Source organism: Pteropus medius, unplaced genomic scaffold (assembly GCF_902729225.1).
Source record: "Pteropus medius unplaced genomic scaffold, Ma_sr-lr_union100, whole genome shotgun sequence".
Taxonomy (NCBI): domain Eukaryota; kingdom Metazoa; phylum Chordata; class Mammalia; order Chiroptera; family Pteropodidae; genus Pteropus; species Pteropus medius.
In genome coordinates, this window is record NW_024353909.1 from 2,767,137 (window position 1) to 2,783,125 (window position 15,989).

Below are 15,989 nucleotides of genomic sequence, written 5' to 3' on the forward strand. Positions count from 1 at the left end.
AGATATGGCCGATAAACACAATGGATAAGTTATACACTAGGTTGTAATGTTGCGGGAAAAGGGTCAGGGCAGGGCTCCCTGCTATTCCCCTGTCTCCCATGTCCTATGCCTCCTTTCTCCTCAGAGTTTTTCCGATCTCTTCCATCTTCCCTCTTCCTCGCCTCCTGTCCTTCTCCTTCCTTCCTTCCTTCTTCCTCAGCCTTCCCTCTCTCTACACCCTTTTCCGGGTTGTCTGTCTCTCGTCCGGTCCGTAGAGGGTAACGGGGAGGAGGCGCGCACATACTGTAAATAGTCCTTTCCCTTGCACGGCAGAATTGCTCCAGACGTTCGTATTGATTTTCACTGGACTTAAAGCCTCACCTTTTTCTCTAATCATCCCATAATGGCTTTAGTATGAACCATCAGGTACAAATCGCCATAAATCTGCCCAGCCTCCTTCCACACGCCTTCCATGCCCTCACTCTCTCTTTCCACCTTCCTCCCCTTTATCGTCAGTCTCTCCTCTTTCCTTTCCCACGTCTTCGGGCCCGTGAGTGTCGAGTTTCTGCTGTCCCCGAGCTGCTTTCGTCCCCTTGCTACTCATGGCGATTTTAAATAGAGACTCCAAAGAAAGGAGGCTTCTGATCCTCCCCCCACACGGACCCTGCTGAGATCGGGAACTGTAATGCATGTTACAGTTGCTTGTTCTCAGGCTGGCGAGAAGCCCGTATAACACGGATGGGAAACCATTTTAGGGGAAAAGGAGAGAGCGGGCGTGAGGTAGCGGGAATAAAATGTTCTGGAACTGACTGGTGACTCCAGCGTGGATGGGCTCGAGTGAGGACGGTCTGGACACCAGGTAGCCAGCCCCCTGTCCTGGGTGATCAAGAACCTCTCTAGGTGGCTTAGTTTTGTGCCACCATTGAAAGAAAAGGCTGCTCGCGGTCAGTGTAAATTGGAGGTCTTAACTGGCCACAGGGTGGTGCCGATGTGGTCAAGAAAACCTGATGGAAAAACCAGTGGAAAAAAAGAGTTTCCAGAGGATCCAACTGGACAAAATTAGTACAAAGAAGCCGGTGTGGCCATGCTGGGGTGTATGCAGCACTGACGAAGGTCATTTAGAGGTGGCACAGAGCCAGCCCCTTTCGATCTGAGGAAGAAATTGCCCTTCAGATTATAAAACACACATAGTGGTGACTAACGGCACACTGTGTCCCCAGTAAGCGTGTACCAGGCCCTTGGTTTAGCTTCCAAAAGATCTGGAACCAGGAGGATTGGCTGCAAATATCCCTTTTTGGTGTCGAAATCATGTCCACGAGCCAAACCTAGACAGTCAAGGTAAGACAGTTTTCAGGATGGATTTGAAGGAAGCAATTTGTGTGTTTCCATCTGTGTTTTGCTTCACTAGCTCTGGACACTCATCTTCCCTGGCCTTAATTCTCTCTTTTTAAAAAAAAAAAAAAGATGGAGGAAATTCCACAAAAAGGTCAGTGCAGGTAGAAGGGCCATAGGTGTTGGGATGCAGGATAGAACTTGGGAACCAGTGCCTGAAGGAGGGGTGTCCGAATGGAGCATTTGGCTGGCACATCCTGGGGGGTGACCAGCCCCCACATTCAGGACGGAACTCCCTGTGTCAGGAGCTAAAGGTCATTAGTCTGGTCTCATTAGTCCTTGGGTAATGAAGGCCCCTCGGCTTGCTGTGGCTCTGTGGTGGGGGTGGGGTGCTCTCCCACCTCCTCCTGGGTGACGCAGAGATGGGCTTATCATTCCAGGGCTTGCACTGAGCCTTTTCATCCCATAGTTGTGACTAAGACGAACTTCTCCTGCCACCAAGGGGGCTCCCTCTCCCAGGGTTTCGTGGCTCCACGGATTTTGGGTGGGGACTGGAGGTGGTTTGAGAGCCAGTTTTTCTCTAGGCCCTGATGTGGCCTGCAGTAAATGGAGATTGATTGCATGTTATTTTTCCTCTTGCTAATGTAATCCATTAGCCCAGCACATGCATAATCAGTTTAGAGCACAGTTAACTGGATGTAATCGAGTTCTTTACTGTCTGCTAGAGAAACAGCTCCAGATGCTGCTGACCCGGGGAGGGCACCAGGCTTCTCACACAATCCTCCTGACTCACCCCTTCCCAGTGCCCGTCCCTCCCCACCCCTGGCAGATTATTCGTTATTGGTCAGGGAAACTCCCAAACTTGCTTTCTGCTGCACCTACCTAAGTGGCCATGATGTACTTGACTTCCTGTCGGGTCTCCCACCCTCTCTTTCAACTGAGGCCTTTTTTTCCCCCTCCTCTTCCTTTTTCATGTTGGAGGAGACCAAGTGGCAATCTCAGGAGATGCAAGCAGAGGCGTAGCTTTCCGGTTTGTCATTTGACCTCACACTGGTCCAGAGTTACTTCTCGTGGTGTCATAACTGCTGGGACCTATGTTGCTGTGCCAGGGCTGAGCTGTCTGAAAGCATGAGATGATTTCTAATCCGGACATGAGAGAAGGTTGGGCTAATTGGCACCACCTCCCTGCCCCGCCCCCAAAGAAAACCATGGTGATATTATTTCCATTGCCTGGAATTGTCCAGTTTTGATTATTGTGTGTAAGCAGTTTTTAAATCAAGATTAATGTTCAGTGCATTCTCCCTCCCTGCCTCCTGGAAGTGGAGGGGAGTGAGGGGTTGGGGGAGGCCGGAGAGCCCCAGACATCACATGGAAGACGTTTCCTTTTCTTGGGAATGCCAGGTTGCTTTTGTCAAGAGCTCACCATTGAATTTCTTAAGCGATGTTTTTTTTCTGGTGGACTCTGGTCTCGTCCCTAGTGGTCACATGCGCATAGCCTCACACCTGCCATCATGGGACACCGTGACTGATCAAAAGAGCAGGAGGGCCAGCACCCCCTGTCTTGCTGAGGGGCTGGGCTCTTGATCTCTCTCCATCGTGGTTAATTTGAGCCAGAATGGAAGCACGGACCTGTCTCTCATTGGGGCTCGAGTTCTAGAATAGGCACGCTGCACCTTCCTGCTTTCCCCTATGAATGTATCACTCCTATCTTAGAGGACCTGCACCCAGGCCCCATTTCCTCTCTCCTTCCACCCATAGAGAAGTGGGGTGCTCTCGCTTGTCTTAAATAGTAGAGGGCCGGAACCGGAGTCCCCGCTTATCCACAAGGGATATGTTCCAGGACCCCCGATGGACGCCTGAAACTGCAGATATACTGATCCCTACATATGCCGTGTTTTTCCTATACACACACACACCCGTGATAAAGTTTGATTTATACATTAGGCTCAGGAAGAGATTAACACTAAGGATAATATGGGATAATTATAGCCATATACTGTAATAAGAGTTACGTGGATGTGGCATTATTACGTAAAGTAAAGGTTACTTGAACATAAGCACCGTGATACCAAAACCGTTGCTCTGATCACCAAGACCAGTAAGCAGTGGGTGGATCGCGTGTACAGTGTGGACACACGGGGATGGACAAAGGAATGCCCCACATCCCAGGTAGGACAGAGAGGGATGGCGTGAGATTTCATCATGGTACTCAGAGCGATGTGCAGTTTAAAACGTATGAATAGCTTTATTTCGGGAGTTTCCATTTAAGATTTTCGGACCTTGGCGGACAGCAGGTAAGTGAACCCACAGAAAGAGAAGGTGCAGATGAGGGGGTGTGGCCGTGCTGATGCTGCCCCGCTCCACACCGGCACAGAGCCTGTACGTGGGTTCGGAGTTAGTGCGAGCTCGTCTGTGTCTGTCTGGACGCCCCTGCTCTGTGGTGTCCCTGGTCAGTTCTCTGAAATTCGTAACATTTTGGGCTCGAGGAGGAGGGTGCGGAAAGGGCGGGCGGTGATCAGCGCACACCTGCCAACTATTAGAATCTGGTTCTCGCTTTGATGTTTTTCTTCACCTTAGAGTCATTGGAATGGAAATCCATCAACTTGAGCAGATAGATTAAGACCCCACCAGAATCTATTACTCAAACAGTTCCCAGCTGAGGTTCCTTTGAGCCAAGCCCGAAGGTTTCATATTAATCTTAACTTATACACAAAGAAGGTTGTCTGCCGCGGGGGTGGGTCTGGGCCCCATAAGAGCTGCGTTGGGCCAGCTGGGCAAACAGAGGATGAGATGCCAACTCTGCTTGGCTTAAGCACCAATTGACTGAAAAACACACACCCAAATTCTCCACACAGTGGACTTTCACTTTTGCCATTCTGTTAGGATGAGGCAAGGCAGAAGGAAGGCAGTAAGGAACTCTCTGTCAGACTCTCCATTGCTTTAGAATCCGTCTTGGTTCTTTCCGTGATGGGTGACAAGCTCGTTGGGGCTCACGCTCCCAGCAGGGCCACGCATTCATTATAGGGTGCATGGGCACATCAGAAGACGTAGAAGTCAGAGATTTGGTTTGCAGTCTTCGTTCTTCGTGCTCCTGTCTGGGTGCCCTGGCCGAGGCAGGGGAGGGGTGTGGGGGGTCTTAGGAAGACAGCTGTGTTCTTCATGCCCATAGGTGGTGACTGGTGGCCTTTGTTTGGCTTGGAAAGCAAAAAGCATAAATCCTGTGGTGAGCCTCCCCTCCCTCCTGGTCCTCTCTGCCCTGGTGTGGCTGCATGTTTGAAGCCCTGGTGTGAGTGTCATCTGGTTTACATCGTCATTCTGGAACCGGTTTCCTCTAACCTTGTTTTCTCATTAGGGTGACTATTTTTTTTTTAAGTGCATACTTCTGCCTTCTTCTTTCCATACCTTGGTGCCGTCAACCAAAAATGAAAAGAGGAGAATGTTTTCATGTGGTTGATTTAGAAAGTGTGAAAGGCCAGATGTTTCGGTAAATTTTAGCACATTTAGCCTTCATGCCCTCCGTCTCCTGGAGCAGCTGGGGGTCTGAAGTTCATTTCCCCCACTTAATGGCTGTGCTTACGGGATGTGCTCTTGCAGCTGGGCCGGGAGACGGTGCGTGGGCCCCATGGGCATCGCCGAGAGCCCGGATTGGCTAAGGAAGTATATATGGCCATCAGTTAACTTCAGGGTGACTCTGCGAAGAGAGAAAGATCTTTTTGGGGAGAAGTGATTGTGCCGTGGCAGAGTTCATCCTTCACTGCTGCGGTAACTGGCCGGCATGCGATGGAGGAACACATGGCCGACGTATGGCCAGTGTGTGTGCTGTGAAAGGTTGGCACCTCCCTACAGAGATTCCTTGCCCTCCGCTCCCTCCAGAATCATCCCACCCACCTTCCTCTGAAGCCCCCCAGTGGGTATTATCTCATTCAGCACATTCACTCAGCTCATTGGCTTTAAGCACAAGCTTTGCCCTTATCCCTCTGGTTATAGAATCGTACACACCCTCATGTCAAGAAGTTAGGGTCTGTGTTCTCTTTTGCTCCACGCTTTAGGCACCACATAATGGAATCGAAATCTTACTAGATGTGCCTGTTTTGTTTAGCACAGTACTAAATATGCCACCTGTTGAAAAACCCGTTTTACAGCCATTAACCGTAATACTTTTTCTCTTTTTTCCCAATGCTTTAAGTATTTTTTTTTTCCTGAGTCCTTTTTATGGATGATAAAGAACTGATCAGACCCTTTTAGAACATTATTGTATTCTTAGTTATTTCTTAACAAGACTGGCATTCCATGTGTACCTCAAAGGCAAGCTAATAATAAATTGTGAATTTCTTATTTTTTTATGGTAAAAATAATTAGTATGAATAAAATATGTTCAATGTAGAAAATTTGAAAAAAAAAATATTGGCCCAAATCTATCATATAACATCATCTGTTTCCTTCTTTTGCATCTAGCATAGGCATTTTACAAAATCGGAATAATTTCGCATGTATACAGTATCGTACTTTCTCATAGCTTTAAGTATTCTTCAGTAATTTTTAAATTTAAGTCCTTTTTCTGTTCTCCAACCCTATTCTTCAGAAGCAAGCCACTGTTAGGTTTAGATGATGTCCTTTTGGGTTTTTCCTGTGTTTATACTGATGGAGATGTGTGAGCATGTGTATGTACACATATATACTGATCACTTAAAAATATAGACATGTGCTATGCTTTCAGCTCTTTTCATATAATTTTTTTTATCACGAAAATCATTTCAGGTCAGTACACACAGATCTGGCTCACTTTTTTTTATAGCTATGTAATACTTCATTTATTAACTTACCAGCAGAAATCTTCATTTCTTTGGTACAGATTCGCTAAAGATTGCCAGGTCTTTTCAGTTTAGAAATTTCTTTATATGTATAATATTTTAGGGGAAAAAATCAATAAAAAGTCGATCTCATAAAAAAGACATTAAGAGACAAACTAGTCTCTTATTGATGCACATTTGGGTTGTTATTGCGGTGTTCGGATATGGGAGAAGATGTATACATACATCTGCCTACACTTGTGCTGTTCCAAGAAGTAGGATCGCTGGGTTCTGGAGTATAGTGCCAGTGGGTACAGGACTTTTTAGTGGCTCTTCAGAAATGTGAACCTCCTCCCCCACCCCCACTTCGGTGATGTTCAAACTCACTCACACACAGTGACCCAACACAGTGTTATTTTTCTATTTTCCTGCGATTGGCAAAATTGTTCTAATGTGGGTATCTGTAATTATTAGAGAGGGTGAACATTTTTTTTCATGTATTTATTGGTCGTCTGTATTTCTGTAGCAGTTTTCCTTTTCACAGCCTTTCCCCTTTAGTTTTCTTGGTTTGTTCTTTTATCTGCCTGATTTGCGAGAGTTCTTGGTTTATCAGGGCCAAAATCCCCACTGTGATGTGGATGTTGTAGCAGTTTCTCCTTGACTTGCATCTATCTTTAGCTCAGTTTTTGATATACTTTAATATATAAAAACTTTTTATTTTGTGTGATGTTTTTCCTTATTCTTCTAATTTTCCCAGAGAAACTTTCTCTTTGCTAATATTACAAAATAAAAATAACAGCTAACAGCGTTTAGTACAGGCCAGGCACTGTTATCCTGGCTTTGCATATATTAGTTGATTTAATCGTCTGTCAATTTGCTACAGACTAATGGGGAAACAGAGGCAGAGAGTGGTTACAAGTCATAAGCTAGTGAGCGTTGTTGGAGGCAGTGCTGGAACCCAGGCTGGCCGGCGTGACTTGGTCAATATCTTCTTCAGTGTCCCCATCCCTGTTTGCTTCTTTAATCTACGGGGAATGTATATCGTGGGGGGGGGAGGGGCATCGTTAGACTCATTTTTGTGTAGCATGTGATTTAGGACTATATATTTTTTTCAAACCGGATGGTTGGTTGTCCAACAATTTCTTAAATAACCATCCTTCCGTTGCTGACGTGAAAGCCAGGTTTATCGTCATCCTCGGTTCCCCACACTTGTGGCGCGTCTCTCAGGCATGTCTCTCAGATTTAGACCAACCTGAGCGCAGTGTTGTTCGTCGAAAGGCCTGAGGAGCTAGAAGAGGGAACAGGTCTCCTTTCGAGGCGTGTAAAGTCTTGCGGATGAGATGTCTTCCTCTCACTTTTCCCTGTTTCTGGCCAGCATATTCCCAGGGTGAAATCTCTTGAGTTAATTACCTTCATCAAATTCACCGGGATGAGGGAGTCTCCAGAAGAGACAGGGGTTTGGGGGAAGGGGCCGGATTACTTAGTGCTCTTTAATGGAGACTGTGGATCTCACTCTTTATCTTTTTTTTTTTAAGGGGAACAAATACTGAAAGTTCTAAATGTTCCCTTTTCTGAAGTTCTTAATCAGATAGTGCGGCGCGTGACCGTGTCTGCATATTTCTAACGTAAACGATTTGCCGCTACTGGTGGCGGGTCTCTTTTTCGATTCCAGACAGGCCGTGCCACGGCTCCTGACTTGGGCCGAGGGGCAGGGAGATCTAATTTCAGAAAATCTGAGAACTTTGTCAGAATGCTTGTAAGCCTTCCCACTCCCAAATCCTCAAGCTGAAAGCCCTAGAAAAATCTCAAATTATCAGCCCCTCAGCCCAACCACCACCACCACCACCACCACCCCACCCTCCCCACCCCCCCCCAGAGGAATAAGTCAGTCACTTGTGGAATTCTTTGCACAGATGCCATCTGCTGTCTTAGGGGTGGTCTGTAACCCTCAGAAGAATTTTATTGCAAATATTCCATTGCCTTCACATTCCAGAATAACCCCACGTGTTACAGTTGTTCTAGGTAAACGCAGTCTGGCAGGAAAATGGTGCCGTTTAGCGGGGCAAAGGCGGGAACCTAATTCTGAGTTATTCCAACTTGCTAAGGACTCGGACTAAAAGGACTTAGTCTAAAAGGGCAAATTTGAATACATTGAGTCCCAACAGGTGTTTCTGGTTTTTTGTTTTGAAAGGGAAATTGTGAGGGAACAATTAAGCATTGTCAGAAACATTGTCAGGAAAAAAGGCAGGAGTTTTTAAATAATTACATAATACACCTGAACCATGTTCTTTATTCTGTTTTCAACATAACTCGAAAGTATAAATACTATTTAAATGCAGGGTGAGAAGGCCTGTTACTATGAAAACCATTTTGGTAGTTCTGAGTCACTTTATATTTTAATATTTAATAATATTAGGTTTCCAGCACTTTAAAAAAACAACCGGGATGTAGGGTGAACGTTAAAAGTGTTTAATGACAGAAAATCTGTTGCTCACAGAAATGTCGGCAGCTGTTAGACCTCAGGGTGGTGACGCCAAGGAGCACTGAAAATACCCCAGTGGAGGCCTCTGAATTCAGTAGATAAAAATGTGGCATACCCAGTTAAATGTGAATTTCAGATAAACAACAAATAATTTTTATTACGAATACGCACCATAAAATACAATTACTCTATTTACTTATCTGAAATTCACATTTAGATGGACAGTCTGTATTTTATCTGGCAACCCTATAACTCTGGACAGTGAAATCTTTCAGAGTGTCCTGCCAGCAGCCTTGACAGGCGTATAAAGAGAGATACGTGGCTTCCTGATTGGTAAAACCTCTTTTTTTTCAGTGGTTCCCAACAAGAGAGGAAAATTACAAATGCCTCTAATGATGATTTCTAATTTTTTGTTATTTATAGGAAACTGTCGTGTCAGATTTTCACATTTTCTGCATTAAAGAAAGTGCTTTTCCCATAATGAAACCTGAAATTTTCTTCAGAGCTATTTTTTAAAAATTCACTTTTCAATACTTTTTTCATTATTTCCTTCGATCGAAGTGCTTTCGAGTCACGTAGCGAGATTCGTGTCAGGATGCCCCGTTGAGTGTACTGCTGCTTTTCCAGGTGTGTCCCTTGCTCACACCTGGGCTCCTTGGGTGTCTTTTCTGTCGTTATTTACATGTAGGTGAGTGAAATTCATAGCACTCGAGCATTGGTGGTTGTGCCGAGAAAGACCCCAAGTGCCTACCATACCTAGGACGCTAACAGGAAACGCCGGAAGTGGATTTGAATTGGGACCAATCGAGAATGATCAGGGAACTTTCTCTTGGGCCTGCGTCCTCATCTTGTAAAAGGCAAACTTAGTTAGGAGGTTAGAAATGTTTATCTACTGATAATGTTTGATTTGTAACCTGTTAATTAGCGGGGCAGGTTCCCAGGCCCAGGACGAGGGCCTCCAAAGCATAGCTGGTCCCTTAGGTCAACAGTTTTAAGCACCGTTCCGTTTGCCGGGACAGCCTGTGTAGTGGATTTGCGGAAGGAATTTCTCATCTCCTTGCTGTTGTGTATTTCTCCTTCTCTGCTCTCTCTGGTGACAGGCTTCTTCTTGAGGATTGTTGGGCTTTTGCGACCACTTCAGAGCTGACCTCTGGACTTCCTGGGTGACCTGTCACACCAGGTAGTCCTTGTTTTCCTGTTCCTCAGGACAAGGCAGAAGACTGGCCCCAGGAACCAGCAGTTCCAGGACGGGAGGTGTCCCTGCGCCCGTCCCCTGGGTTTTACTCTCCCTCTGCTGGTTTGGACCCCAGCACTTCGGAGCCCACTCCCCAGGGTGGTCTCAGACACAAATTAACGGGAAGGGGATCCCTCCCTCTGGGCAACACCATTTATTGAGGGCCGACTTTCTGCCGAGCCGTGGGAGGATTTTGTGTAGACTCAGGCTAACAAAACTGTACCGCGTTGTTCAAAAATGCGTTCTGTGTAGGGAGCACGTGCTGGGAGTGTTTCACCGCCAGGGTCACGCTCGTGACAGGGACCCCCGGCCCCCGCATGTTTCCGTTTGCATTCCGTTACTCCTTCTTCAGAGCCTGCGTTCCGAGAGCGCCCTTTGGCCTCACAGGGGGAAATGAGCAGGAACCAGGTGTGGTTCTGAGTTAGAAGATTATTTTTCCTAAAACGCGGGACCAATACGTTGTACCTGTGGGGGGCTGGAATTGTTCTTCTGGTGTACCCTTACTTCCCTTATATTTTCCTACAGCCAAAAAGCTGGCAAGATCACGCAGCCCACCACAGCCTGGTGATACCTGTGCTCCTGTGACAGCTGAAGAGGACAGAATCTTGAATGACCTCAAGGCTTTTCTAACAGGACTCTGTCCCCCTAAGTGTCAGAAGAGCTCCAGCATCACCAGGCTGGCGGCTGGTTGTGGGGTCTTGGTGCACATGTAGGTTCCGTTATTCAGTTTTTTTCTTTTATGTAGATGCATCTGGAGGCCTTGGGGACAGTAGTGTCGGAGGTTTGGTGTTTGCTGCCCTGTTTCCTTTGGCCTTTCCGAGGGCCTTGAGAGGGAGCATGCGCCACTGCAGTGGTCCTGTAAGAGGAGATATTGGTGCTGCTGAAGATCTAGGAAAGGCTCTGATTTTATTTATAGCAGAGACTGTCCTTGTGGAATGACCCCGACTGGCTTTAAAACGTGTCTTGCTGGTTTAAAATAGGGCCCATTTGAATTGAATGCTTCATGTTCCAGACTCTTTATGAACTATCAACTGTCATGAGCCAGGAAGGTTCTTTGAACAACATCACATTTTTCCCTCCATTTAGGGCACTCTGCATATGTGGTGGTGGCGGGGAGCAGGGCCGGGGGGGATGTGAGATAAAGGGCCACCCTGAAGGCTCACCTCCAGCTAAGGAAGCCCCGAGCCAAGATTGCAGCAGAATCTTCCCACTTCTGCTGTGCTTTCATGCTTCTGTATTTCCCTTTTGCCACCACCTCTCTCATTTCTGAAAATTATTCGAGGTCGTGGGAGGTCGGGTTGCTTACCTAGGCTCTTCGGTCAGCCAAGCTGAGAGGCGAGGGTCCCAGGACTACGATTTCCGTCGTGTCCTAGACATTAGTCAGCGAGTATGGTCTGCAGCCAGCTGTGGTTTAGGAAGCGCCATGGGGAGTGATTTGGCTGGAGGCATCTGCATTTTGTTTTCTTGCTTTCTGGTTCTCGTATTAAGATCTGACCATTTTTATTATTATGATTACTTTTTGCCCAGACTAGGCTCCCATTAGTGATGGCCACAGCTGCCTTTGTACAAAGAAAAAACAGTTTCTCCAGATGGGAATTCTGTACTTCGTCCAATCTTGTTGTGTCCAGCATTGAATCTGTACCTCGATCTCCCCAGCTCTGCTCTCTGGCTGTGATAATTCATGTCTCTTAGCCTTTGATGCTTTGAGTTTGTCCCGAGTTCAGACTTGGGCATCTGAGGTGGCGAGTTCCTGAGTCATTCTTCTGCTGATGACTTTTCCTCTCTGACTGTCTTGCTCCCAGAGAACACCCAAAATCCCCTAAATGCTTCTTCTGCCTTCTCCCTGCCTCCGACAAACACTGTCGCATGCTTTTCTTCTTCGCCTGGCCTGTTCTTTTTTCCTCTTGGAGCGTGACATTTGGAAGAAAATCTCACCTGGGGAAGTCACAGACAGCAGCAACAAAGCCCAACTCCACCGGGGGGAGGCTAATTACACAGCTAATTAATCCAACAGATGTCATTGTAAGTGCTCATTTCTTCATAACTTGGATGCACACATCCCACGTTGCTGAGATAGGCTTGGGGCCTGTTGCAAAAATGTCTTTTTTTTCTTTTTTTAATCAGACTTGAAAGACTAGCATATTTCCTGTTCAGCCTTTTTATGCTCTAGTGACACATTTCTGGTTTTCCAGAAAGCTCTCTTCCCCTTACTGTAGCCACAGATGGTATCATTGCCCTGAGTATAGGTCACACCATTTGACACCAAGCTGGTGTCATGCGTTACTTTGTTTCTCCAGTGGGTTTGTAAACCTCTTCAGAATATGTGCTGCCTTAACCACTGAGGGTTTTGCTCAAGACTGCGGCACAGATAGGTGGACACCAACACAGACAGGTGGACACCGGCACAGACAGGTAGACACCGGCACAGACAGGTAGACACCGGCACAGACAGGTAGACACCAGCACAGACAGGTGGACACCAGCAGACGTCTGATAATTAACTCCTCACACTTGTTCCCTTCACTTCGTTGTCTTTCCTGAAAGCAAGTTTGTTTGCGATGAAAATAGCTGGAGTGTTCGAAAGGCGCCATTTTGATAAAAGATGGTTAAAGAGTATAGAACACATGTGATTTGGTTGGTGAACTTGAACACCTCGTGCATGGGACTGAACAGGTTCTCAGAGGTGGAGGAGGAGTGTCAGGAATCGGAGAGAGGAGGCAGTGTTTTCAGTGGTACGACTGGAACAGATGGGGTGAAAGGCACTGTGTCCTGCAGGTGGCCTGGGAGTGCCCGTGGGATATTGCTGGTGGCCCTGGACCTCAGGCTGGCAGCCTGTGCTCGCAGAACTGACTGGTTCCTGGGGGGCTGGAGACGCCTGCCAGGAGCCACCTTGAGTGAGTTCTCTTTGCTAACCCCCCTTTCCCTTGGTCGTACCCACATTGTGCGTGAACGCATGATGTCCCTTCCTAATCACTGGATCTGTCAATCTTACCACTGATGTGACGGGTCCCCAGTGGCCTCCGTGTCACCAATGTTCCGACCCTGCCTAACCTTTCATCAGCCTCTGCCACCCTTTCTCCTCCTTCTCCCTGTGGCTTCTGTGACGCTCTCTTCCGGTTTGCCTGGGCCCTCTCCGGCCCTCCTCCTTGGTGTCCTTGCCCGTTTCTCTTCTGTTACTTAATGGTAAATGTCGAGGTCCCCAGGCCTTGGCCCCAGCCCGCTTCTTGGTTCTGTTTATAACTTGCTGTAAGTGTCTTGTTCGGTCCAGTGATTTTAAACAACATTTGCCTTCTGATGACACTCAAATCTGTATCTCCAGCTCTGAGCTTCCCCTGTATCCATCGCCTTACTGGGCATTTCCATACGGACGTCTGTTAATGGACTTCTCGTACTTGGTATGGTCTAGAGAGAAGCCCCGATGACTGTCACCCCCAAACCCTCTCTCCTCTGGGCTCCTTTGGTCAGGGCCACCACCAGTCTGTCCTTTGCTCACCAAGCCAGAGAGCTGGGCCTCGATTTTGGGCCACTCTCCCTTTCACTCCCTTACGAACTATCAATAAGTCCTGTTGGATCCACCTTCAAAATATATGTCCACCGCCCTCCCTGTTGTCTCTCCCTGTGTCAGCTCTCCCTCTGCTTCTATTCTTGCCCCTTACAAATTACTCTCCCTACAGTGATTTTTATGACGAGGAAAATCAGGTCATATCACTCCCCTGCAGAGACCCAAGAACGGCTTTCCATCCCATGTAAAATAAAAGCCGAACTTTCGCCTGTGGCTTACAAACCTCTTCGTGATCTGGATTCCACCACCACGCCAACCTCATCTTGTAACACCCTCTCCTTTGGCCTCTACATTTCAGCCACACTCTCCTTCCGAGTCCTGCCATGCGTCAAGCATGCAGCTGCCTCAGGGCCTTTGCACTTGCTGTTCCACTGCCCGGGATGCACTTCCCTGACCTCGACAATCATCTCTCATTAATTGTCTGGTCCTCAGGTTTTCTCTGACCACCCACTCTCAAGAAGCTACACCATCTCTTCACCCGAGTTTACTTCTCTGTGTTGATAGTTATCTATTTTTCTTATTTGTTCATTTATTTATTTGTCTTCTCAAAGATCAGGGACCTTGGTTATCTTCTTAATGGCTGCGTCCCTAGTGTTAAGAACAGTGTCTGACACCAGCCCAATAAATATTTATTGAATGACAAAAGTACTAGCAGAATGTGCCTGTGATTTTTCCCCTAGCATAGAATCTGGTATAGCAGCTTTGACTGAACACTTGGCTTTTCATAATTTAGAGTCCAAAGTTATAAACTGGATGTCCTGTGTGGACCAGAGCATTCCAGAGCTGTTTATAGCCATGTCATGTGCCATCAATTTTACACAGAACTTTATTCTTCTGTTGACCCACTGAGAAATGGTTCTAGTACAATTGTGCAACTTACGTCCAAGTATTTTGAAAATTCCCACATGTAGCTAGCCTTGGCTCTGTATCCCAGAATTCTACCAACCAAAATCACAACTCTTTCTCCTCACTAGTTTTAGAGATTGATGTCATGTAGAAAAATTAATGGTGCTTTGCCCCTTTTATTTAGTATTATAGTCCATTTTCTCTTCTACTCAGTTATAAAACCTTTAATAGCAGGATCTGTTTCTTCTCATCCAAATATTTGTCCTTCCCAGTGTCCTATAGGTATTAGGTAGTGTGTCAGTAAGTGGCAGCTGAAGATTTGATATTCAGATCTTAAATATAGGAATGTAAAGATTAGGTTCAGCCCTGAAAAGCCTACTCCTTCTATTTCCTTAGAATCTGCTCTGCTCACTCTCCAACTCCCTGACCGTCACTAAATGATGCTAATTAATCCCAGATCTCGATGTCCCCAGGAGAGAGCCATGTTCTGGTAACAGAATGTATTCTCAGTAAGAGAGGAATTCTAATCTGCTTTGCTGTCCTCCGGCCCCATATTCAAGCCATGCATCTTTGAGCATCCTTTATAGCAGGATAATGTACTGGCTTCTTTAGGGCGTGGTCCTAAACTTTGTAAACTTTGCTGACTGTGATCCCAAAAGAGATACATTTTACATTGGTGACCCAGCACATACCTATAGGAAGATATTTTGTATATGTAATCGAAACATTTTACAAAATAATTTTATCCATAACTACAGGGCTACATTCTGATGCTTTCTGTTCTACCCTATTCTCTTGTTTTATACAAATGCTGATTGTGCTCAAGGCACTGGTTTCATGATCCACTAATGGAATGACTCTCAACTCAAGGAGCGTTAAAAAAAAAATGCCCAGCCCAACCCTCAGAAGTTCTGATTCCGTTAGCTGTGGGATTCCCACGTGCAGCCCCAGCTTGAGAAGCACGGCATTACAGCCTGCAGGTTGAAAAACATTGCTGTGCAGGATACAAAGAAGAGTTGATCACTGAGTAAGAACCGTGAAATGAGTAGTCAAGAGTTATCCAGGTCTGGAGGGAGAGGAGAGAAGGAGAAATCACATCTAGTTGGTTAGATCAGAAAAGACCTCCCGGAAGACAGAATCTGGAGTTTGGGCAAGCTTTGAAGAGAGAGTGATCACATAGACAGGCAACATGGACAGAAGACAAAAGCAGCTTCGTTTCTTCTACTTGCCGAACCCGAGGCCATAATTTTAAGTGGATTTTAGTCATTAGAGCTTCCTTTCATGCACTTGTGTGTTACTGTGTCTTTTCGAAGAAAATTGGTGTGAGCTAAATATTTCATACTAATAACACACTGGAATTGGGGCCTTTTTAATGTTTTACTAGTAAGGAGATCGTGCTCAGATGATCTGTTAAAATAATAAAAATACTAAAGGAAAACACTTTATAAACAAATATTGAACCGTAGTTAACACTGAGCATCCTAAAGTATTTGAGGGTGGCAGGGAACAGTATACTGATGTCTGTAAGATACTTTAAAATGCATCAGAAACGTAAGCTGCATTGATAGCTGTATAAAAGGATGAATAGGTAGGTGTACAGCAAAGTCTTAGTTTTAGCATCTGGGTGGTAGATACATATATGATCACTCTCCTCCCCCACAACTCTTTTGTATGATTGAGAATGTTCATAATAACAGTGTGGGGCTAAAATAGCAAAACCTAATGGTTAGGTAGTCTTTCCACCCTGAACTTCACCACGTAGAC

At 46.2% G+C, this 15,989-nt stretch overlaps 1 protein-coding gene across 1 annotated transcript in view; it reads left to right on the forward strand.

Annotated features, from left to right (window-relative positions):
• Positions 1-15,989, forward strand: part of ZFHX3 (zinc finger homeobox 3) — a 230,586-nt gene that overhangs the window by 81,822 nt on the left and 132,775 nt on the right.